This window comes from Protopterus annectens, chromosome 2.part2 (genome assembly GCF_019279795.1).
Source record: "Protopterus annectens isolate FY-2018-M chromosome 2.part2, PAN1.0, whole genome shotgun sequence".
NCBI classification, from domain to species: Eukaryota; Metazoa; Chordata; order Ceratodontiformes; family Protopteridae; genus Protopterus; species Protopterus annectens.
Window position 1 is genome coordinate 644,244,372 of NC_056730.1, and position 26,626 is coordinate 644,270,997.

General features: G+C 42.4%; 1 protein-coding gene across 1 annotated transcript in view; it reads left to right on the plus strand.

Annotated features, from left to right (window-relative positions):
* The window catches only part of VAX2 (ventral anterior homeobox 2), a 487,480-nt gene that overhangs the window by 156,221 nt on the left and 304,633 nt on the right, over window positions 1-26,626 (plus strand). The window lies entirely within an intron of this gene.

The following is a 26,626-nucleotide window of genomic DNA, read 5'->3' on the forward strand; positions in this document are numbered from 1 at the left end:
CTAGTTGCTCAGTATAATGCATGCAAGATTATCCAAGTGCAACTAACTCTGGGCAAGATCGCAATCCAAATTGTAGCTTGCTACAGATCCCACACCTTGCCCCAGGATTCCCACTACTCATTCCTTCATACACTGGAAAGTATTAGGGTACAACCTATCACCCTAATAATGGGTGATTTAAACTACCCCATCATTAACTGGGAAAACTACTCATATACCAAATCTTGTGCTCAATGTTTTCTGGAATTCATAAATTCCAACGCCTTGGATCAACTTATCCACACCCCCACCAGGGGCAGCAATATCCTAGACCTGGTCATTCCACACCCCCACCAGGGGCAGCAGTATCCTAGACCTGGTCATTACCAACATGGGCAACTGGTGTTCCACACCATAGGTCAATTCCTCGTTGGTCAGATCTGACCACAAGCAAATCACCCTAGACATCCACATCCCAGCCCCACCCCCCATTAGGGAAACCACCGTAAAAAATTTCTTCAAAGCCATCTTCATACTTCTTAAGACAGAAGTGGCAAACTTCACGACACCCATGCTGACGGACAATAGAGGTACAACTGCTGAATCCTATACAATTGCACTTTATAAGCACTTACACGAGTGCATGGATTGTGCAATCCCTAACAGAACCAAGATGCTATTCTCCAAAAAAAGGAAGCCAATCTGGTGGTCCCCTGCTATAAACAAACTCTACAAAAGAAGAAAGAAACTGTTGCAAAAAAGAGTAAAATCCCATGATTGGAGGAACTCCATGGTCAGCCTCAGTAAGAAGCTGAGATCCATCATAAAATCCTCCAAAGCTAGTTACGAAAACAAAATCGCCACTGATTCTAAAGACAACCACAAAGCATTCTATAGCTATGCCAAGAATCTCAATGGCAACACTCAGATCTGCTCTGAGTTACAGCACAATGGCACTAAATATACAGTACCAACTGACATTGCCAACATCCTGGCAGATAGGTTCAGTGCTAACTTTACCCCTCTCTCATCCCCTAAAGGGCCCATCGCTATACCAGAAGAATGCAAAGTTCCTGTAATTATGGCTGCACAGGTAAAAAACACACTTTCCAAAGCCAAGAACACAGCATATATGGGACCTGACAACATCCCTGGCTGCATTCTACATGAACTACAGAACAAACTGGCACCCCACCTAAGTACCATGTTCAATCATAGCCTCACCTCAGGCTTTGTGCCCACTGAATGGTGCACAGCAATGGTTATCCCACTCCACAAAGGAGGAACCACCACGGATCCCGGAAACTACCACCCCATTAGCCTGACGAGCCTGGTCTGCAAGGCTATGGAATGTATCATCATGGAACTTATAAACAATGACATTGGTAATATCCAAACTCTGGACCCTACCCAGTTCAGGTTTGTAAAAGGGAGATCATGTCTCCTAAACCTGATAGACTTCTTTGAAGTGGTCACCAAAGCTGTAGATGAGGGTAAGGTGATTCACACAGCCTATCTAGATCTTGCCAAGGCTTTCAACACCATCCCCCACTCTGGAATTATAGATAAAGTCACTAAACTAGGTATAAATCCCTATCTCACAAGATGGTTTGCCAACTGGCTCACTAACAGAACCCATACTGTGAAAGTAGCAGACTCTAAATCCAACTTCAGACCAGTGACAAGTGGAGTACCACAGGGTTCAGTCCTAGGTCCTCTCCTGTTTAGTATCTACTTATCTGAAGTACAGACTGACACAGAAGGTCTTTGGCTAACAACGTTCATAGATAACTGCAAACTAGGAGCCATAATCGAAACTCCTAACGATGTGGACATCCTACAAAAGGGCCTTACTGAGACAAATGCCTGGTGCAAAGCCATGGCCTCAAGCTCAATGCCAAAAAGTGCATTGTCATCATTTTGGTAAAAACTCTATACCCATGAACTATCACATAGGTGGTAGTTTACATAACACCGAAAGTGTGATAAGAGAGCTTGGGACACAGGTGGACAGTAGTCTCTCCTTTGATAATCACATCACCACAGTAGTCAGGAAATACTTCTATGTGGCATACCTCATTACAAAAGGTTTCTCATCCAGGAAAAAAGAGGTCATTGTTCCTTTTTACTCATCACTCATTAGACCCATTATAGAGTGCAACGCCCCTTTTGATATGTACCTCACAAGACATTTACAACAACTGGAAAGGCCACAGAAATACCTCACAAAGAGGATTACTGGCCTCAAACAGATGCCCTATGCAGACCGTCTCAAAAAACTCCAGCTTTACTCTGTCGCATATTGCCTACTCAGAGGCGATCTCTACCTAACATACAAAGCTATGTCAAACCCAGAGCTGTTGGACATGCTCCACGTAAAGAAATCCCAATCCCTCTGAGCTACATGGTCTAGGGACCTAAACCTTGTCACCACAATAAACAGAACATGCTGGAGGGATAGATTCCTCTCCCAGAGACATCCCATACTCTGGAACAAACTACCTATCTATATCAAACAAAGCTCCTCATTAGCACTCTTCAAGAAAAATCTTGATGATTGGATGGGAGATAGGAAATTCACCCTGGGGATCACTTTTGTGGCTCTGCTTGACAGGGGCACAGGAAAATAATTTTCTTGGGGGGCAAAAGCCAGGGTACCGTTTGGCTAGGGTTATATAGGCCCTAGGGCCAATAGCCTAGTACCGACCTATGAACCTATGTCTTATTGCATGTACTTTTGTATGTTGAGCTTTTCTCCCTGGGCCTCCGCTGAAAATGGGCACTGCCCAGTCAGATTTTCCTGGTAAACAAACGTAAAATAAAATATAATAAATAAATAACATTGCTAGGTAAAATAAAATGTTAATAAATATGACTATAAACAAAGGTGACTGAATAAGTGAAGTTTTCAATTAAGAATATGTAGAAATTGTTTACTGCAATGGATCCATCCTAACCACACCCAACTAGGCTTCATAGTGAACAACCACAACGCAGGGATATATGCTTTGGTATCCTAGGCCTTTCCCCTCCTCACTCTGAGATCAGAGCATTGTGCCTGATTGTTCACAAGAACTATAATCTGACTAATCTATTACATTTACACACGTAAACAACAATTTTCAAAAGAGGCTAGTATTATTCTTTAGTACTACAAACCTTACCTCCCTTATGGTAGTCACATCCACCAATCAGAATTAGTCTGTCACATTCAAGTACACATTACTTTTCAATCTTAAAAAGAGTCAAATGAACCATAAAAATATTGGTAGTTTTGGCTGAGCAATCCTTTCTTTCTCAGGGTCAGATAGCAACAAGTAATAACCACAAAGCAACACCCCTGTAACAAGTAATAAAAAGCCATAAACTTTTAAAATTAAATAAATAATATGCCTCACTAAAATATGTGTAAGCAATGCAGTTTAAGAACATTAATTATACAAGCAGGCAAGGAGGTTGTTGCACAAGGAAATAAAAAGAGTTCCAGACCAATAGATCACATTAGAAGAGCTCTGCTAACATGAGCTTGCTAGCCCTTTTACTAACCTCTACCTTTTTATTTTGCTTAGTTTTTCATCCCACCTATTGCTGACCTCATGCTGTTGTTTTTCCAGCTTCCTGTAGTTCCATTATTTGTAGTGTCCATGCAGTGGCAGGAGGCTCTATGGTGCAACCCAAACTGGGATGATCTTCTTTCCAAGAAAGGTCCTGAACATTAAGGTCCCCAGCTTCATGTCTCTGGGGTTGTGCCTGCAAGCCTGCAGAGAGAGGGAGAAAGACCAGATGAGGTGCCTGTAATAGAGATTTTATTTAGCCCCATTCCTCTACTGTCATGCTAATGACATACAAATTTCAATGGGCTATGCAGTCTATGAGGTGGAGCTTTAGGGTATGCCCACTCCAGGCTCATAGACTTGCAACATCTCCTTAGTCCTCCCAAATGTCACAACCTGGCAATCTTCTTTCATCTCTGGTCTCCACCAAGGCTCCATGATAAATCTCTCCAGCATGCTCCCTGTCCCCCAGGATAGGAATACCCCTCTTCCACTTCAATCAGTAACAATCACTGGATCCTCTAATCATACTTGGGTTACCTGGACCATAGACAGGGCTTTATCCCTCTATGCCAGCAGTAGGGTAACAAACATCTAACTAAAAGAGTTGCTAGAATTCAGTCTGTCTGTCATTAACTTTTTAGAAAGTTCCAAATGTAAATAGGCAGAACCAATAACAGAAATAAAGCGAATAATGCAGAGTGAAAAATAATTCATATGTAGCAGTGCCTAAGGAAGTGATAACTAAAAATGTCTGCTATGGGCTAGGTTCCCAGGAAGAAAGTGATGCTACCTGCCCTCTTTAGGTATATGATCATCATTGTTAGGCACAGCAGCATTCTAGAAGATTCACTGTTCGTAAGATCCACGGTACTTTCCTTCCCATTAGTCAAAATTTAAACTGTAGACAATAGATATAATCTGAATCATACAATGCTTTAAGTAATAGGCAAGTTTGTTTCATGTAATTAAGTGTGTGTGTGTGTGTGTGTGTGTGTGTGTGTGTGTGTGTGTGTGTGTGTGTGTGTGTGTGTGTGTGTGTGTGTGGGCATATGTGTAATTTTCTAACTACCTTCCCCTATAGAGAAAAAAGTCACTGGATCTTCTACTTTTCACACTTCACAGATCACTAAAGCTCCACATCAAAACAATTACATGCCCTAAGAGATCTTAGTCTTATTTTTGCAGCATTTTAAACTTTACTTATCTGCTACATTTCATGGAAAAATGTAGTTGCAAGTTTTATACAACTTTTCTATATCTTGCAGCCTTGTTGCATTTATTTGCAAGTTTATATACAGTCCTTAACACTTTCATCTTTGAAAGCGGACAGTAACAGAATTTCAAAAATATTCCAGATCTGAGGCCTTTGTTTATAATTATTGTTCAGTTTTGTACCTGATTTTTGAGGTAACTAAATATATAGGATAGGTCAGACAATATCCTTAGTGACCGTGACCTCTGCCCATCATTCAAACTCACAATTGAAGTAAGCAAACAGGCCTTATATACCTCTCAACTTCTTTGTGCAACAAATCTGGACAAAGCCTAAAACAATGGGGATCAAAGGCCCGAAAATAGGGCCAGATTTTAAATATCACTCATAAACTTAGAAAGTTGCTAGATTAACAGGGTTTGTGTTAGCATGAATTTTATAGAGAATATGAAGTCTGAAACTCAAATGTATGTTGTTATTTAGTGATTTCATCTCTGAGTAATTTGCCAGAAAAAAACACAAATTACATGAGGAACAGACCAAAAATATGAGGCAAATAAATGGACATTATGCAAAAATCTTGAGAGGAGAGAGGAATTAAAAAAAAAGTATGCAACTATGTGAAATGATTTTTCATAGTTCTTACAGTTACCACTTTCTAAGTGTTCTCAAAACAGAAATGTTTTTTTTTCTGTGTGACCTTCTCACTCTTTGTTTTAGTTTGTTAGTTGGGACATTTTGCAGTCACCCTAATGGTAATGGACATCAGCTGGGTATAACAGTCCGGTGTTTCTTATGCTTAGTCAAACACTCTGCTTGTGCTGTGCTGATGAGGTCATAAGAAGGCTGAAATATGCATACCAACAGCTAGTGGGGTTTAGCTTTATTGGCCTAAATTTGTCCATTGTAGCGACTTAAAAAGAAATAAGTCATGGGCATTCAGAATCACCATATAGCTGAAACACCTGATGTTTATAAGGGTCATTTGCATATATCCATGTGCTTCTGATACAAGAGGTTTGAGAGGTTACTCAGTGGAAGTTCTAGTTTGGCTGGAGTTTTCATTTAGTTTTTACAGAACATAAATATTGAAAACACTGTAGGTTTGAGTGGGTGTCTTTAACATGCAAGTTGCCCTGTTCTACTTCCCACCATTTGTCAAAGCTAAAACATGCTTCACTGTTATAAGTTACATTATAAACTTGAGGACATCCAACACCCACTGACCTGTGTCTGTAGGCATTAGTCATCTTGACCACACATGAATCCAAGCTGAGCAATTCTGGTTCACTTTCCATTTCAACAGAAAGTCTTGTTGCTGCCTGCATTCAGTGCTCCTGGATTCTACTGCTTCAGTTACGTCCAAGGAACTATTACAGAAAGGATGAACCCAGCTCCTGCAGTTATACACAATGACATAGAAATTTTATTGGCACCCTAGCAATTTTGGGAAATCCAGTTTATCAAAAAAAAAAAGATTTTTGATGATTAAAAAAAAAAAAAAACAGACTGGAAGGCATCTTGATGAATTGGTTTGTGATTTCCTGATCGTTACTGTTAGAAAGAGGTATGACTGCAAGTGATAGTGAGTTAAGGAATTCCAAGTTTTGTGTGACTTTAACAACTTGTACGGTCACAGTAACAACGTTACTGCACTTAATTTAATATTTAGTTGTATATTGTTTGTGTGATTTTCCTCATATTAAATTCTCCTTGAATTCTGTGGTAACTGATTTTGAGTATGCCATTAGTGATTTGCTAAAGCACAAGTATCTTGTACAGTGTACTAAATGTTATGTATATTTAAAGGTAACACCTGATAACACTGGTGATCTGTGTCCCTCATGTCAAAAGATGGATGATTTGGTTACCATTATTAATAGTAAATCGAGACATACTGATTATGATTGCACTTGTGTAATTGGCACAACTTGGAGAGCTGTTGTTACATATACACATAACTTGAGATAAGTAATGTTAGGTGAAGACCAAATAGAGCACATTTAGGAAAGGAAGTGTCTATTGTCTATGAAGATCACTCAGTCCTTATTGAACAAGATAATACCACTGACAACTTTGGAATTCTGGGTTACAATTGCACACTTGTCTAGAGCAAAATAGTTTTTAGTACTTAATAAATAAGCACCTATAGACCCGCGGTGGTGGTGCTGCAGTAGCGTTGTCACCTCACAGTAAGACGCTGTCCGGTTTGATTCTCAGCTAGAGCGTCTTCTGCATGGAGACATGCATGAATGGACATACCTTTGTTGAAGGTTGTGCATCAGGTCTGGCAAGCCGGTACGTAAAAATCAACTGGCAATCATTAGCGGACCGGAGTTCCGCTGTGGCGATCCCTAACCGGGAAAAAGCCAAAAGACACAAACAAACAAATAAATAAGCACCTATCCAGGCATGTCTAAGGGTCAGCTCCCGGTGTTTTTCCCTGTCTACCTGATGAATCTGGGCATTTTGGGGCAATGCAGCAATTGCCTCATGTACACAGACAACCCTCTCCTCCAACCACCCAACACTACAACCTGAGAGAGATGCACTTATATAGCCAAACTGGAAGCAAAGCTCTCTTCACCCAAGACTGGACTAGACAGTCAAGAGAAGGTAAACAGTTGCACCACACCACACTCATCACATAGTCCCTCAAAACCTACACCACCAAAACACACACATAGAAACACAAAACACACACCTACATTCGCGGAGGCTCTCAATAGAAATCTGCTCAAGCAAGAGAGAACTCCAAAGCAGAAACACAAGCAACTTCTACCCCCCAACACAACCCAAATGACACATAGCCCACAAACTCAGTGTGCCACTCAACTACAGCCCATAAGGCATAACAACGTAACCAACCCTCTAGACATAGGTGACTCTGTAGTCAGGCACACTGATGTTCCACTCACCAGGCTAAACAAGGTGAAAGTTACTGTCAGCTGCCTGTTTGGTGCTAGGATCCGCCACATAACGCATGCACTCAGGTCACTCCACAACAAGTACAAATATGACTCTGACATTGTTCATGTTGGTGTGAATGACCTGAGACGTACATCCCTGGACTACATGAAAAGAGACATAGAGGAGCTGTCAGATCTTGTAGCCCAGGCAGGTATGACCCTAGCCCTGTGTAGCATCCTGCCATCACCCAGAATGATACCACAGTACAAGGACAAAATGATTGACTTCAACAATTGGCTAAGCTTCTGGTGTCATTCTAAGGGGATCCAGTATCTGTCTACCTGGGATAATATGATCGACAGACCACAATGCTTTGCCAGAGATGGCCTGCATCTGTCGCCCTTGGGATTCCATATACTGGCTAAGGCTCTTGCCACCCCTATAGTGCCATTTTTAGGCAAGGTTCAAATGACAAATTCACCACCATAACAGGTACAAGCAAGCAAAATCTGAGGGTAATGCTACTCAATGCTAGAAGTCTAAACCTTAAAATGAATTCACTCGAGGCACTCCTTAAAATAGAGATCATTGAGATCTGTGCAGTGACAGAGACCTGGTTCAAGGTTCCAGAGAGCTCCCCTGCATTTCCAGGCTATAATTCATACCACACCTTTCGGCCACATAACCTGGACTGAAACACTAAAGGCAGAGGCGTGTCCATATTCATTAAAGATATCTACACCTCCAGGCTAGTTACTCAGAATAATGCATCCGACATTATCCAAGTGCAACTAACTCTGGGCAAGACCGCAATCCAAACTGTAACTTGCTACAGATCCCCCACCATGCCTCAGGATTCCCACTTCTCATTTCTCGATACAATGGAAAATATTAGGGTACAACCCAATACCCTAATAATGGGCGATTTCAACTACCCCCACCATTAACTGGGAAAACTACTCATGCACCAACTCTTTTGCTCAACATTTTCTGGAATTCATAAATTCCAGCATCTTGGATCAACTTATCCACACCCCCACCAGGGGCAGTAATATCCTAGACCTGGTCATTACCAACATGGGCGACTGCTGTTCCACACCAGAGATCAGTTCCTCATTGGTCAGATCCGACCACAAGCTAATCACCCTAGATAGACATCCACATCCCGCCCCCACCCCCCATTAGGGAAGCCACAGTAAAAAATTTCTCCAAAGCCAACTTTACGCTTCTTAAGACAGAAGTAGCAAACTTCATGACACCCATGCAAATGAACAATAGAGGTACAACTGCTGAATCCTACACAAATGCACTTTATAAGCACTTACACGAGTGCATGGATCGTGCTATCCCTAACAGAACCAAGATGCTATCCTCCTAAAAAGGAAGCTAGTCTTGTGGTCCCCTGCCATTAACAAACTCTACAACAGAAGAAAGAAACTGTTGCAAAAAAGAGTAAAATCCCATGATTGGAGGAACTCCCTGGTCAGCCTCAGTAAGAAGCTGAGATCCCTCATAAAATCCTCCAAAGATAGTTATGAAAACAAAATCGCCACTGATTTTAAAGACAGCCATAAAGCATTCTATAGCTATGTCAAGAATCTCAATGGCAACACTCAGATCTGCTCTGAGTTACAGCACAATGGCACTAAATATATAGTACCAACTGATATTGCCAACATCCTGGCAGATAGGTTCAGTGCTAACTTTACCCCCCTCTCACCCCCTAAAGGGCCCATCTCTATACCGGAAGAAGGCAAAGTTCCTGTAATCACAGCTGCAAAGGTAAAAAACACACTCTCCAAAGCCAAGAACACAGCATCCATGGGACCTGACAACATCCCAGGCTGCGTTCCACACAAACTACAGAATGAACTGTCACCCCACCTAAGCACCATGTTCAATCATAGTCTCACCGCAGGCTTTGTGCCCACTGAATGGCACACAGCGACGGTTATCCCACTCCACAAAGGGGGAGCCACCATGGACCCCGGGAACTACCGCCCCATTATAGGTTCATAGGTTCATACTAGGCTATCTGCCCTAGGGCATTTATAAGCCTAGCCAGAGAGTGTTTGGCTTTCGCTACCCATTTTAAATTAATTTTGCTATGCCCTTTTTCGAGGTTAGTATACTGTGCCTCTGTCTAACAGTGACACAGAAGTGATACCCGGGGTAAACCTACGAAATCCCATCCACTCATCAAGATTCCTCTTGAAGAGAGTCAATGAGGGACTCTGCCTAACCTGGACTGGGATTTTATTCCAGAGTGAAGGGAGCCTCTGGGTTATGAATCTGTCCCTCCAGCACGTCCTATTTATTTCAGTGCTGAGGTTCAAGTCTCTCGAGCGCATAGCTCAATGGGATTTGGATTTTCTGAGGTGCAGCATGTCCATTAATTCCGGGTTGGACATGGCTTTATACGTCAGGCACAGATCACCTCTGAGCAGGTGGTATGCCACTGAGTAGAGCTGGAGTTTCTTTAACCGGGCAGCATATGGCATCTGTTTGAGCCCTTTGATCCTCTTGGTGAGGTACTTTTGGGGTCTTTCCAGTTGCTGCAGGTGTCTGGTAAGGTACATCCCAAAAGGGGCATTGTACTCAATTATGGGCCTGATGAGGGATGAGTAAAGAGGCACGATGACCTCCCTGATCTAGATGTGAATCCCTTCATGATTAGGTGGGCTATATAAAATGTTTTTCTAACCACTTTGGCCACGTGGTTGTCAAATGAGAGATTGCTATCAACTTGGGTCCCCAGGTCCCTAATTACTTCTTCTGTACTTAATGGATTATCACCTATGTGGTAATTTGTGGGCACTTTGTTTTTGCCAAAGGGGATGACTATACACTTTTTGGCGTTTAGCTTAAGGCCATGGCTCTGGCACCAGTTGTCTGTTTCTATGAGGCCCTTTGGAGGATGCTTGTGTCGGCTGGAGAGTCGATTATGGCGCCCAGTTTGTAGTCATCTGCGAACTTGGTCAGCCACAGTCCTTCTGTGTTGGCCAGTACCTCTGAGAAATATATACCGAACAAGAGAGGTCCCAGGACTGAGCCTTGTGGGATGCCACTTGTAACTGGTTTGGAGTCTGACATGGCTCCAGCAATTCTAGCCATGTGGGTTCTGTCCTTGAGCCAGTTTGCAACCCATCTAGTGACATAGGGGTTTATATTTAAGCTGGTGAGCTTATCTATAATGCCCGAGTGGGGTATTGTATCGAAGGCTTTTGCGAGGTCCAGGTAGGCTGTGTGGACCACCTTCCCCTCATCAATGGCCTTGGTGACTGTTTCAAAGAAATCAACCAGGTTTAAGAGGCAGGATCTGCCCTTAACAAAGCCGAACTGGGTAGGATCCAGTGTCTGTAGGTCCCCAATATCTTTATTTATGAGGTCCATGATGATCCTTTCCATAACTTTGCAGACCAAGCTAGTCAGGCTTATGGGGCGATAGTTTCCAGGATCCGTTGAGGCACCACCTTTGTGGAGAGGGACCACTGTTGCTGTACGCCACTCTTTGGGTACATATCCTGTAGTAAGGCTGAGATTGAACAGTAGTTTTATGTTTGGGTTTAGCTCTTCTTGGAGTTCATTTAGGACGCAGCCCGGGACACCGTCTGGTCCCATTGATGCTGTGTTTTTTGCTTTGGAGAGGGCAGCTCTTACCTGAGCATCTGAGATGTCAGGGGGGCAGCACTCTGCTGGGATAGATATTTGCCCTTTTGGTGGGGGGGGAGAAGTTTGCGCTGAACCTGTCAGCTAGGATGTTGGCAATGTCTGTGGGTTCAGTGTATTTTTGTCATTTTGGACTAATTCTGAGCATATCTGGGAATTCCCACCCAGGTTCCTAACATAACTAAAGAAAGCCTTGTGATTATCCTTAGTGTCCTGTGCAATTTTTCTCTCGAAGCTGGCCTTAGACGATTTTATGAGTGCCCGTAGTTTTTGCTAATACTGATCAGAGATGCCTTCCCTTTTCGGGATTTTGCTCTATCATGTAGTAGCTTCCTCCTACTATTGTATAGTTTGTTTATGGCTGGGGTCCACCAGACAGGACGCCTGCCTTTGGAGGATTGGGTCTTGGTTTTATTTGGGATTGCATGATCCATGCATTCCTGAAGGTGTTCATAGAATGCGTTTATAAAGGATTCTGCGGTCTGGGCGTATTTTCCACAGGCCGGGGCTTTGAAGGATTCCACCTCGGTTTTGAGGAGTGTGAAATTTGCTTTAGAGAAGTTTTTCACTGTGGTTTTCAGGGCAGGGGGTGGAGTCGGGATGTGAATATCCAGTGAGATTAGTTTATGGTCTGATCTTACCAGTGAGGGATACACTTCTGGTCTGGAGCATAGAGTGCCCATGTTGGTGATGATCAGGTCCCGTATGTTTTCCCCTCTTGTGGGAGTGGTAACAAGTTGTTCCATAGCATTTGAGTTTATAAATTTTAGGAACCTTTGGGCTAGGGTGTTGGAGCTAGAGTAATGCTCCCAGTCTATGTTTGGGTAGTTGAAGTCGCCCAATATAATGGTGTTTGGAGAGACCTTCATATTTTCCAGTGTTCTCAGGAAGGCCGAGTGGGGTTCCTGGGTTTGGGAGGGTGGTCTGTAGCAGGCTATAAACTGGAAGGCAGTTTTACCCACTGTTAGTTGCACATGGATAGTCTCTGATGCTTCGTGCTGTGCCACCAACCTGGAGGTGTGGGTATCTTTGACGAATATTGATACTCCCCCCTCCTTTTGTGGTTCGATCCAAGCTTTGGGGCCGAAAAGCATGGTATGAGGTATAACCTAGTAGTGCTGGGGTGCTCTCGGGAGCCTTGAACCAGGTTTCTGTTACTGCACAGATATCGATGTTCTCCATGCTAAGGAGAGTTTCGAGTGCATGCATCTTGAGGTTTAGACTTCTGGTGTTGAGTAGCATTACTCTTAGTTTCTTATCCCTTGTGATAGCTATGGAGGTGGGTTTGTCTTTTGAGCCTTGCCTAAAAAAGGCACTATGGGGGTAGCAAGAGCCTTTGCCAATATCCGAAAGCCCAGGGGTGACAGGTGCAAGCCGTCCCTAGCAAAGCATTGTGGCTTGTCGAGCATGTCATCCCAGGCTGACAGGCATTGGATCCCCTTTGAATGACACCAATACTTAAGCCAATTGTTGAAATTGATCATCTTGTCTTCATATTGTGGCATCATTCTTGGTGAGGGTAAGATGCTACTCAAAGTCAGGGTCATACCGGCCTGGGCTACATGCTCAGAGAGCTCCTCTATGTCTCTTTTCATGTAGTCCAGGGAGATACACCAGCATGGACAATGACTGAGTCATATTTGTGCTTGCCTTGGAGTGACCTGAGTGCTTTTGTTATGTGGCGGATCCTAGTGCCCAACAAGCAGCTCACCATGACCTTCTCCTTGTGCAGCCTGGTGAGCGGGATGTCAGTGTGCCTGACGATAGAGTCACCTATTACAAGTGTATCAGGTGTATTGTTTAGCCTTAAGGGCTGTGACTGTTCGGCACACTGGCTTTGTGAGCTATGTGTTGCATGTGTTTTGTTTTGGGGTAGCGGTTACTTGGGTGTCTGCTTTGGAGGTCTCTGCTGCTTAGGCAGATTTTTATTTAGAGCCTCTGAGTATGTTTTTGTGTGTTTATGTGTTTGGTTTGCTGTCGTGGTAGCCTAATGAGCCTACTGCAAGGCCATGGAACGTATCATCATGGAACTTATAAACAAAGACATTGGTAATCTCCAAATTCTGGATCCCACCCAGTTGGGGTTTGTAAAAGGCAGATCATGTCTCCTAAACCTGATAAACTTCTTTGAAGCAGTCACCAAAGCCATAGACAAGGGTAAGGTGGTTCACACAGCCTATCTAGATCTTGCCAAGGCTTTTTACACCAACCCCCACTCTGGAGTTATAGATAAACTCACTAAACTAGGTATAAATCCCTATGTCACAAGATGGGTTGCCAACTGGCTCACTGGCAGAACCCACACTGTGAAAATAGCTGACTCCAAATCTGACTTCAGACCAGTGACAAGTGGAGTACCTCAGGGTTCAGTCCTGGGTCCTCTCCTATTTGGTATCTACTTTTCTGAAGTACAGGCTAACACAGAAGGCCTTTGGTTAATGAAGTTCACAGATGACTGCAAACTAGGAGCCATAATCGAAACTCCTAATGATGTGGACATCCTAGTGTCAAAGCCATGGCCTCAAGCTCAGTGCCAAGAAGTGCATTGTCATCCCCTTTAGTAAAAACTCTGTACCCATGAGCTACCACATAGGTGGTAGTCTACTTAACACCAAAAGTGTGATAAGAGACCTTGGGACACAGGTAGACAGTAGTCTCTCCTTTGATAATCACATCGCCACAGTAGTCAGGAAATCCTTCTACTTGGCACACCTCATCACAAAAGGTTTCTCATCCAGGAAAAAAGAGGTCATTGTTCCTCTCTACTCATCACTCATTAGACCCATTATAGAGTACAACGCCCCTTTTGGTATGTACCTCACAAGACAGCTACAACAACTGGAAAGGCTGCAGAAATACCTCACAAAGAGGATTACCAGCCTCAAACAGATGCCCTACACAGACCGTCTCAAAAAACTCCAGCTTTACTCCATTGCATATTGCCTACTCAGAGGCAATCTCTGCCTAACATACAAAGCTATGTCAAACCCAGAGCTGTTGGACATGCTCCACTTAAAGAAATCCCAATCCCTCCAAGCTACACGCTCTAGGGACGTAAACCTTGTCCCCACAATAAATAGAACATGCTGGAGGGATAGATTTCTGTCCCAGAGATTTCCCATACTCTGGAACAAACTACCTATCTATATCAAACAAAGCTCCTCATTAGCACTCTTCAAGTAAAATCTTGATGATTGGATTGGAGATAGGAAATTCACCCCGGGGATCACTTCTGTGGCTCTGATCGACAGGGGCACAGGAAAATAATTTTCTTGGGTGGCGAAAGCCAGGATACCTTTTTGGCTACACTTACATAGGCCCTAGGGCCAATAGCCTAGTACCTACCTATGAACCTATGAACAAGTTTTCAGCAATCTGAGGATTCAGAGCATATAGAAAAAAAGAAAGAAAGAAAGAAAGGCAAAAGTTCACAACAAATAACAAGGAAGAAAAAGAAACTGATACATGTCTGTAAAGCAAAGAGAATACATATTAAAAAGGACAGTGCCTTGTTATGTAACACACAAATCAGTGGGAATTATAACATTTTTTTCTATCAGAAAACCTTCAGCCTACAGAAAAAGGCATTTTTTTCCCAAAAGAGAAGGTAGAAAAAAAGAGACAAGGGGCAGGTGAAAAGGAATAAATCAAAACTGAACTTGGATGGCTTGAAGAATGTTACTGTAAAAAAATAAATAAATAAAAAAAGAGTAGAAAGACAGAGGTTGACAACATGGCTCAATATGTAGATATACAAAGCCAGCTGGATGAGAATTGCATGCTTCCAAATGTAATATGCAATGAAAACAGTGGGACTAATAAAACTAATGGTGATGAAGATCATTCCTTTCTAACAATTGATAGAGCAGATGTTATTGAATTAGAAGTTGAAGATTCTTCAGATCTGGTCAGAAAAGTTAGTCTTTTACGTAACAATTCAATTATTAGAGGAACTGAAACTTAATTTGCAGACAGGATAATGAACATTGAATAGTGTTATGCTTGCCAGGAAGAAAAATAGAGGATGTGAGACATACCTTAACATGCCTTAATGTAAGAAGTACAGATCTGTTTTTATTCATGTCATGACTGACTGTTAGGAGGGAACTTACAGCCCTCTGAGCGTAGCTTGTACAGGTGTCAGGACTTATTTTTTACAAATCGTGTATAGAAAGGAGAGTCAGGTCACTATGAATGAAAATATTTTGGGGGTAAATAATTTGTAGAGCAACCAAGCCTAATTTTAGGCAGATGTGGTCAGACAGTATGGCTTTTACTTGTCAAGATCAGGGAAGAGAATTTTTACAGCAGATATTTTGCAATATTTGACAAACACAGGGCAGGATTTTTCCCTGATCGAAAATTTAGCAGTTTGACAGATAGCAACATTTGATGCATCTCTGATGGTTGTTAATGCTAGGAGCATTATAACAATAATAAAGTTTTTTTTACTGGAAAATTTGCTATGTTCTTACATTATTGATGTTATTGTTGTGAAATGTGGCTAAAGAACAATGACTAGAAACCCGTTCTGCCAGGGTGCAAATATTTTAACTGTAACAGACATTCTAACTTAAAAATTAGGCTGAGATGTTATGATAGGGACTGAAGATAGTTATAAGATCTGTGATTATTATATGTTCATTGATAACACCAATATTATAGATTGTGTAATTGTAACAATAAAGAGATCCTTGGATCATATAACAATTGTTGGAGTGTGTAGACCACCAAAATCCAGTGCTGATGACTTAGAGGAATATAATAACAGTTATGAATGAAAAATTGTGAGGTGATGACATTTATATAGATTTAACTATATCATTTGACAGCATCATGCACAAAACACTGGTCAATAAATTAGAACAGCTGGATATTAATGTACTCTTCATAAGATGGATAGCTGCATGGCCTACAAATAGGGCACGGCATGAATCATACAGCAACTGGGCAAGTGAAGTTCAAGGTTACAGTCGGGGTTTCCCACAGGTTTCTGTCCTAGGCCCATACTTGTTTGGATTGTATCTTTCAGATCTATCATTTTCGAGTGAGGTGTATGCAGATGACTTGAAATGGATAAATTGATTATATGTGTTACAGACAGGGAATGTCCACAAAATAACTTGACTAAATTGACCATTTGGGCACAGGAGAATAATATGTTGATAAATACATTAAAAACTTAGCATATGAGATTTGGGAGACATAAATTGAAAGGGGAATATTTAGTGCAGCACACAGTGATTGAAGCTGTAGATTCATTTAAGGACCTGGGTATATGGGGAGATCCAACTTTGAGTTTTTCTAATCATATCAACCAATTGGTTAATGATAGTCATAGAACTATAGATTGTATAAAAAGAATGATAAAGTTTAGGAAATCAGAAATGATGTCATCATTGTTTGTTAGTTAAATTAGACCCAAACTTGAGTATAGAATAACAATATGGAAACCTTATAAGAAAACGAGCGTGAGTAAACTGGAAAGGGTACAGCATAAATATACCAAGGGCATCCATGGATGTGAAAATTTAAGTTATGATGAAAGACTAAAATATCTGAACTTTTACAGTGTCTCATATAGATATTTAAGAGGAGACCATATTCAGGTATATAGGGCATTTAGCAACAACAATCTCTGGGAATGTTTGGGGTTATCAAAAAGTAATAGAGAATCATCAGACAATTTTGTAGAAGATTCTGTAGGAACGAGAAGTGTCCTAACTGGTTCTATGAGAAAGCAGCTGAAGCAGGGAGTAGACTACCAAATTACATTAAGATAGTGTAGAAGATATTTTTTAAGAACAGTCTGGACACTTATTATGGGAACAACTATTTTGGTATATTGATAGGCTAGAAAGGCATTAATGCCCATGCTTGAAATATTTGTATGTATGCATGCTCCATCACGAGGGCAAAGCACCCCATATCTCCATACGAAGGATTGCATCCCTGATTATTATTCTCAAGTTGTTGCAACCTTGGTGAAAGAAAACCACTTTCAGCAAAGCCACATTTCTCTGAAATGATTGAAAATAATATTTGCACATTTTGACAAAGGCAAGTTTGACCGCTTCCAATGATAAGCATAATTTGACATACGTAGTGCCTCATTAAATAGGTAAGTTCATCCATATGCATAACACAGGTTAGTTATTTAACTATGCATAATTATCTTGAAGATCTTAAAGTGTGTATTACCAAGCTATGAGGAGATATAGATTTGTAGATTCATGCATAAATACTAAGCAATCACCCTGCAGACCATTACAAGCCCAGCCAATAACAATATTCAGAAATTCCCCTCTTGCCTCAAGGAGGGCAACACAAGATATAACAGAGGAGACTTTGCGGCTCATCCAATTTCCTATGTTTACCTTGAAGGTGGTAAGGGTGCTACTCTGCTTGACAAATAGTGTAAGTTTGTTCCAGAGATGGGGATACACTGCTGTATGAATCTATCACTTCAGTGTGTGTCTTAATCTGTTAATGAAGGTTTAGTTCCTGTAACAGGGTATTTGAGGAACCATTTGTTGTGTTAAGGAATAGAAGGTCAAAGGGGATTTAGATGTTTAGAACATCTTTACTATCATAATTCAGGATTACCATGATCAGTACTGAAGCCTTTGAAAAACTGGCACTTAAATGACCAAATAACTTTGAATAATCACTGTGTTAAAATATGGGCAGTAGATTATGATACAGTTTGTATACCCAGATAAATAATAATTATGTTTGTCCATCTGTAGCAGTACAATGTTGTGGCAAATAAGACATCATCATATACAAAAATACATTATTATTTTCCCAAATGACATGGGGATGAAATAATGGCAATACAAAACCACATCTTGAGACACATCAGCAAAATTATAAATAATAAGGCTAACAGTGGCCAGTGTTACTGATTAACTGGATAAAAATACATTGAACGCTAACAGTGGCCAGTGTTACTGGTTAACTGGATAAAAATACATTGAACATAATGATACTGATAACAAGATTTGGCATTCTGCCACCCTCTTTAATAGAGCAATGCTGTCATTATGCATAACCTCCTCAACAAAAGAATAGAACATTCTCCAGAGCTTCTTATAATTCCCGGAAAATACTAAAGAAGGTTTATTTTCTCAAGCATGGTGAAGCTTTAATTAATAAGTTACACAAATTGCTTTGTTTTTTTATATTTAAAAAGGGCTAAATTAGACAATGCTTTATAGACTGCAGACAGTTTCCTTTAAATCTGACTTCTTTCTTAAAGGCACCGTAACCAGTCAGTGAAACCAATTATACTGAAATACAGTAATCAGGAATGTCCTTAGCAAATCTTATTCCTTTAATATTCATGTAAACGTTGCTTTTAAATTAAAAAAAAATATGTAATGTATTTTAAATTAATATTAGCTTTTACAACTCTTAATCAGAAATAGATCCTTTTTACAGGATAAGGCAGTCCACATAGCAAATTAATTCTATAAAACTATTAGCCCTGATATTTGTCCACATCTGTAGGTAAAATGATAGGATTGCTGCTGAATCAGATTATTTGGGCATATTTAGAAGCAAGTGGTGCACTGGGCAGAAGGTAAAATTTCATTACATCAAGATGGTCATGCCAGACAAATCTAGATGTTAAGTTGTCTATCTCGCCTTCGTTCTTGCTGTTTGGGTTCGGAGCCGGACTCGGCCGTCTTCTATAGCTCAAGAGCTGTTTACTGGCTCGAGGCTACCCCTTATCCCAGAATGCCCAGCGCCAGCTCTACCCAGATCTCATTTGCCACTTCAGCTGCGAGGTTGCTTCCTTACTGGCTCAGGCTTGTATAATCTTTTTGATATTATATATTGTTACCTTTTTTCTTGAAAGTTTGTTAAGTAATTGTCTTTTAGTATATAGATAATATTCCTTTATCCCTTTTTCGCAATTCTGTATATTTTAGCTTTGTTGGCCGTCGCTCCATAACTCTTAGGCCTTCTGTTCCCTTGAACTCATTTAAATTAGAGAGTTCTCCCTCCTCCCTCCCCACAGGATAGCCGTTTAACTTAGAGGCTTTCCTCCTATTCTTTAACTGTAAAAAAAAAAAAACAACTCTATTTGTTCTTGTTTTTATAGTATAGTTTCATTATTTGTTGTGTGTTGTTGTTACTATAATGTCTAAAGATACTAAGGTATCTGGCTTCAAAAAGTGTGACTCATGCTGTCAGAAAATGTCTCTGACAGATGGGTACACTAGATGTGTTTATTGTTTGGGCGCTGTTCACCTGCAGGACTCCTGTTCTATATGTCATGCTTTTAGTCCAAGGGTCCTGCAGGAGTGCAAAAACAAATTAATCCTTTGGGGATTATTGAAGCCTCAGGATTCTCTGGCTAAAAGTTCTCAGCCAGCGAAATCCCCTAAGCCTGTCAAGCCATCGGCTCCACCTTCGGAGCCGACTCCTTTACCTGACTAACCAAGTATGTCGGTACCGGCTGGCACCGACAAGACAACTCCTCCGTCGGCTCCATCTATTATCTTGGAGCCATAAGAGACTGAGATCGCCATCCTTGGAATCCATCCACTTGGCACCACAGATACCTTTATTACAGAGTGAACGTAGCCATCATTCTTCCCACTCCTCTCGATCCTCTAGATTATCGGATCATGATGTGGAGAGAGTAGTAAGTAGGTTGCTTAAGTCACAGGCACTGGCAAAAATTCTGTCCAGCCCACCTCAACAGGTATCGGCTCCAACTGCCTCTATTTCTATTCCTCCTCCAACTACTTTTAGCTTGGAGCCAGAGACAATGGACCCGCAGACAGTAGAACCGCCAGCTCCGATCTTCATTTCTCCTTCGGTTCTGACGTCGGCTCAGATTACCTCGATTGTACCTTCTATCGAGGGATCTGGGCACCGAGGCTCTCTCATCGGCTCTGAGGGGGGGAGTGGCATCAGACCCTTGTCCAACCCCATTTTCCCCCTTGGAGCTTCGGCGCAGGTGAGCTCGGCTCCAACATTGGCCTCGGAGCCGTCAGCCTCGACATGGAGAAAGACTCCTGTTTCTTCAGAGACGGAGCTTTCTCTGCCTAGAGGTCAGGACACCTTCGAGGTCATGCAGAGTGTCCTGTCCCCCGAGACAGCTCTACTGCCAGCTCCATCGGCTCCTCCCATGTGGTGTCTGTGCTAACCTCTACGCCTGCTCCAGACCCCAAGCGTAGGAAACCTATGTCCCAGGACACCCCATTGGGTGAACCCTCTTATTCCGAAGCCTCCCCTGATCACTCGGAGGAGCCTCCCCAGAAGAAGAAGTGCAAGAGGAAGCACATAGACTCCCCTGAGTGTGCCACTTCAGATACAGACATGGATGAATCAGAAGGATCCCCAAGGTCTCCCTCTGAAGATGTTTCCTTTTTGGACATCCTTGAAATGCTTAGGCAGAGGAGGGACTGGACTTCCCTAGCCCCTACCGAGGATGAGTCTGTATACCTGGACGCATTTGGTTCCCGACCTTCCACCTCCTGGCTATCTCCTCCTTTCGATCCACTCATGTCTGTAGTGGCACGAATGGCATGGTCAGCTCCAGATTCTGTGGAACCTACTCCGAGGAGACCAAATAAATTCATTACAGCCCCCCAGGACAAGCAATTCCTCTCAAAATGTGTGCCCGTTGATGCCATGGTGGTAGCAGCAGCCACTAAGAGAGAGTTAGCAGAGACCTTTTCTTTTGTTCATCCTCCGAACAGAGTCTCAGATGATGGACAGATATGGGAAGTGAATGTTTGCTTCAGCAACCTTTTCTATGAGGTCTCTGAATTATCTTTGCCATTTTGTACGTCTTCACAGGGATCTCCTGAAAGAGCCTGGAGATACCCTTCAAGATCCTACAGCTGAGGGAGCACCAGCCAAAGTACCTTCTCAGCTTGCGACTCTTAATTCCATAGTTAACTCCTCCATGAGGCTGATTTCCTATGCAGCCCATGGAGTGAGCAGAGCCACAGGTACAGGTGTGGCTCTCAGGATCCCTGTGAATGGCAAAACCATAGAAAAGGTTGCTGAAGTATCTGTCCATCATCTGATCTCTGCTAACTCTCTCTTGGATGCTGCTACCACCATGGCATCAGTTTTGAGAGGAACCCTTTCGAGCATCCTTCACCAATACTCCCTTTGATGGCTCTTTTCTCTTTGGGCCTCAGGTGAAAGACACTTTGACCAGGTGTGAACAGGAAGGCAAGACTCTCTCTGCCATGGGAGTCCATTTTTCCACTCCTTCCAGACCTTATCCCAAGGGTCAGAAGTTTGGAAAGATGTGGTTCCGAAAATCCCAGGGACCCTTGCCTGACACACGTGGTGATTTTTTTCCCAGAGGCAGAGGGGGAAACAACAATAACAGATGCAGCCCTCTTGGCAGAGGGGGACCGCAAAACCAGGGTGACAGAGAAACTTCCTCTGCCAAACCCTTCCAGCATCCCTGAAGGGTTGCCCGACTGCTCACCTCTGGAGGCAGTCGGAAGAAGACTTTCACTGTACCCAAAAGCCTGGCAAAATATAACAAGAGACAGATGGGTACTATCCATAATATCCGGAGGTTATAAAATTCCCTTCCATTAATCCCCCATAGAATCAAAAAAGCCCATTCAAGATGTCCCACCCAATCTAAGGGATCAAGCAATCACTGAAGTTTCAAGACTGCTAGAAAAAAGTGCCATTCAAGAAGTCCCCGCAGACCAACTAGGATCCAGAACTTACTCAAGATTCTTTTTAGTACCAAAAAAGATGGGACTGGAGACCAATACTGTATCTCAGCGGATTAAACAAATCTATACAAAAAGAAAAGTTCCGGATGGTGACACTGCAGTCCATTTTCCCTTTTCTGGGTCAGGACAATTGGATGTGCTCCATAGATCTTCAGGACGTGTACTACCATATCAAGATGGACAGATGCTCCAGGAGATTTCTTTGCTTCTGGGTAGGGGCCAGTCATTACCAGTTCAGAGCTCTGCCCTTTGGTCTCACCTCAGCCCCCAGGGTGTTCACCAAGTGTATGGCAGTAGTCACGGCTCACCTGAGGCATCAAGGATTCCACGTGTTTCCCTATCTAGACGACTGGCTCCTGACTGCTACCACCAGGCATCAACTCTTAGAGGCACGGGATTATACAATCACATCATGCACTCTGTGGTCGGTCATTTGTTTTTGGTCCTGCTCTTTGGTTTTACTGGATTGTATTACAGTAAATTTCAAAAGATCTGCCTTGTTGCCCTGTCAGTCTATCACATACATAGGAGCAGAATTAAACACAAAAGAAATGTTTGCAAGATTACCACAAGAAAGAGTTTCCACTATTTGTCAACAAGTGTTAATTCTAATGCAGAGCAAAAGGGTTCAAGTCAGACATGTCCTCCAAGCCCTGGGCTACATGGCAGCTGCAATTCCTCTTGTCCCATTAGCTCGTTTCCACATGAGAATCCTTCAGTGGCTTCTTTTCATGCAGTGGTCTTTCCAGGAACTACCCATGTCTCACATGATCCTGATCACAGAAACATGCAAAAGGCACCTTTTTTGGTGGATGGTCTCCCCACTAGTAATTCAGGGCAGACCCTTCATAGAGCCCTCTCCGGTAGCCACAGTGACCACGGACGCCTTCCTGATAGGATGGGGGAGGGGGCATTATCTAGGCAGGACAGTCCAAAGCACTTGGCAACCTCACGAGTACCATCTGCATATCAATGTCCTAGAAATGAGAGCGGTTCTCCTAGCGTTGCAAGCCCTTCAAGACTCTCTTCCTTCCGGGACAATTGCAATCCAAATTGACAACATGTCAGTGGTGTGGTACATCAACAAACAGGGCAGGACCAGGTCTTACCCCCTATGTCGAGAAGCACTCAGACTGTGGCAATGGGCGATTTCCTCCCAACATTTTCTGATAGCAACACACATCCCTGGGAAATCCAATGTTATAGTGGACAGGCTCAGCAGAGCTATCCTCATGCCTCACGAGTGGTCTCTGAATCAGGAAGTTGCGGATCTTATCTTCTGCAAATGGGGACAGCCTTGCTGCGACCTATTTGCCACTCCTCTCAACAACAAATGCAGCAGCTACTTCTCCCTACTTCCTCTTCCAGGTCATATACCCAGAGATGCTCTAGTCCACGATTGGCCTCAGGGACTTCTTTACGCTTTTCCCCCTTTTCCCCTAATTCCAAGACTCATACAGAAAGCAAAATTGTTGGGTTACAAAATGATCCTCATTGCCCCATATTGGCCTCGACAAATAGGGTTCCCGTTCCTACACCTCCACCTTCTGGATCAGCTGTGGATTCTGGACCTGGTTCCAGATCTGCCGATTCACCAGTCAGGTGGGTTGCACCAATCCCTTCAAACTCTCCAGCTCACAGCTTGGTTACTCCACCTCCAACCTTAGCCAGGCTTTCCAATATTTCCCCAGCAGTCCGTGATATTATTGTTTTCTCACATAAGTCTACTACGAGGAAAACATATGCTAGTAAATGGAAACATTTTTCTTACTGGGCAGAATCTAGAAATTTGGATTCTTTCTCAACCCCAATTCATGAAATTCCTGAATTTCTAACACAGCTTTTTCAGTCTGGTGCGGCTTCCTCTACCATTAGAGTACAACTAGCTGCCATTTCTAATTTTCATATCGGTATGTTTAATTCTAGCATAATGTCTCATAAGCTCTGCAAAGCCTTTATGAAAGGAACATCTCTTCTTAAACCCCCAGTTTGAGATCCTCCCCTTCCTTGGGAACTCAATTTAGTTTTAGCCTCCTTAATTTTGCCTCCCTTTGAACCGGCAGCATTGTGTCCTTTAAAATTTCTTTCTTGGAAGACACTTTTTCTGGTTGCTATCACTTCAGCTAGACATGTCTCAGAACTTCAAGCACTATATGTTCGTCCTCCGTACCTGGTGTTTCACAAGGACAGAGTTTCTCTGAGGACCAATCCATCCTTTATTCCTAAAGTCTGCTCAGAGAACAATTTAAATCAATCCATAGATCCCCCAGTTTTCTTTCCTAATCACAGCAACAAGGCAGAATACAAACTCCACCAATTGGATGTACACAGACAATTGCGTTTTTACCTTCATAGAACTAAGGGACTAAGAAAGTCAGACCAATTATTTCTTTCTTATGCCTCAACAAACAAGGTCATCCAGTTTCTAAATTGACCTTATCCAGGTGGTTATCTGATACTGTTGCCTTTATTTATCAATAGCGAAATAAAGAGCTACCAGCTAAACCAAAAGGTCATTCCACTAGAGCATTAGCCACCTCTGTAGCATTTCAGTCTAGGTTGCCCATAGACTCAATCTGTGCAGCTGACACTTGGGCAAACCCCCACACTTTTATCTCTCATTACAAGGTAGATATGGTCTCCCAGAGCAGAGCTTCCTTTGGTTCTACTGTTCTGAAGAGTTAGTTCCAATGAGCCACCCAGGATTTTAGGTGCTAGGGATGCTGTCCCAAACAGTAAGAATGAAGGCGAGATAGACAACTTAACATAAAGAAGTTATGTACCTACCATAACGTTCCATGTTAGTTGTCTTCATCTCGCCTTCCTTCTTGCATCCCTCCCTCCTTCCCCCTTCCAAGAGGATTGTGAGGAGTTCCATTTTGTTTTCACTGGCTGAGCATCTTTTATTACTTCACATGCCAGGTAAATCTATAACTCTTTCCTTGTTTAGGTGTATTGGACAACCAGTTTTAGTAACTGGTTACTCTACTAATGTGTAGTGTGCGCTATCACAAACGAGATCTGGGTAGCTGACGCTGGGCATTCTGGGATAATGGGTAGCCTCGAGCCAGTAAACAGCTCTCAAGCTATAGAAGATGGCCGAGTCAGAGCCGAGGATCGGCTCCAAATCCAAACAGCAAGAAGGAAGGCGAGATGAAGACAACTAACATGGAATGTTATGGTAGGTGCATAACTTCTTTTTCAGTTGTTTGGATAATCCAGACAGTAAATATCACTCAGTTAGCACAGAGAATTAAGGTTATGAGCCACTAATGAGTTTCACCTCATAGGTCAGTGTTGGATTCCGTCAGAGTCCATTTCCTTGTTGAATGATTCTCAGAAAGGCACTGAGCCATCCAGATAATGCTTCCAGTTTGCCCCTGAAAAGAGGCTTGTGCTAAGTTGGTTAAACTGGATAACAAATTAATTAAACAAATAGATCAAAAAGAAAATGGTCTGTAGATGTGGCTTATTTATAGTTCATCATGGCATTTGACTTCACAAGAAATTATTAAAAATAGGGTCTATATTACAACAGCGAATGCTTAAAACAGCGAACAATGTTTAATCGACCCTATTTCAGCAAAAGCTGAAAATGTCAACACCTCAGAACAGCAATTTCTTTCCTAGGGAAAGAAATCTCTGTTCCAACCAAAAAAAAAAAAACAGTAAACAGTTCCAAACACATACACACTTACCTTAACCCTAATTCTAACCCCCCCAAAAAAAGTAAACAGCTGAAAACACATATGCACTTAACTCAACCGTACATCTAATGGAAAAAAAAAAGTAAACAGTTTAAAACATATGCACTTACCTTAACCCGCACCCTAACCCTAAGGTCAGTAACAGTTGCACATTTACGTTCAGGAGCTATACTGGATAAGGGAATCTCTGAGACCACACTACAATTCAGAACTTGGCAAAGTAACGAAGCAGCCAAGTGACTTCTTTCCCAGGGAAAGAATTCGCTGAACAGCCACTTCGCTGTTTTGCCTGTTCGCTGTTTAGGGGTCGATGAAAATGCATTCAACAAAATGTATTTTCGTCATTCTAATAGGAACCTTAAAAATATACCTTAGAGCGGGTCACACGGTAACAGTATTTGAGAAACTCTGGAGAGATCAAAGGACAGAGAGGCCTACAGTAAATGGAATATGCTCAAATGGAAGGATGGGGGAGACCATCATTTGGGCAGTCATCATTAGTGGTTCATATTTTTTTCTCTCCCTGGCCCTGGAGTGCATGCACATGGTGAAGTGCTAGGGAGGCGATGGGCAATGGGTTGACCAAGGAGGACATCCCTCACTTCCCCAAGGGGCATTGTCCTGCCCCCTCCCACAACATGTGGTCTATCCAGTTTCTACTAGGGTGATTTTGCCAACCTGTATGTCTTCAGATGCATGCAAATCCCACCTCCCCAAGGAGAGGCAAGTTGTGCATGCCCATTCATTCCTCCCTGCCTAGCACTTCCAGTCCCGGGGCTACTAATCAATCTCTGGTCACATGGGTCACAATCAGGGCTCCTCTGTGCCTCAGAGGCAGACTCACAATATGGTCATTACCAA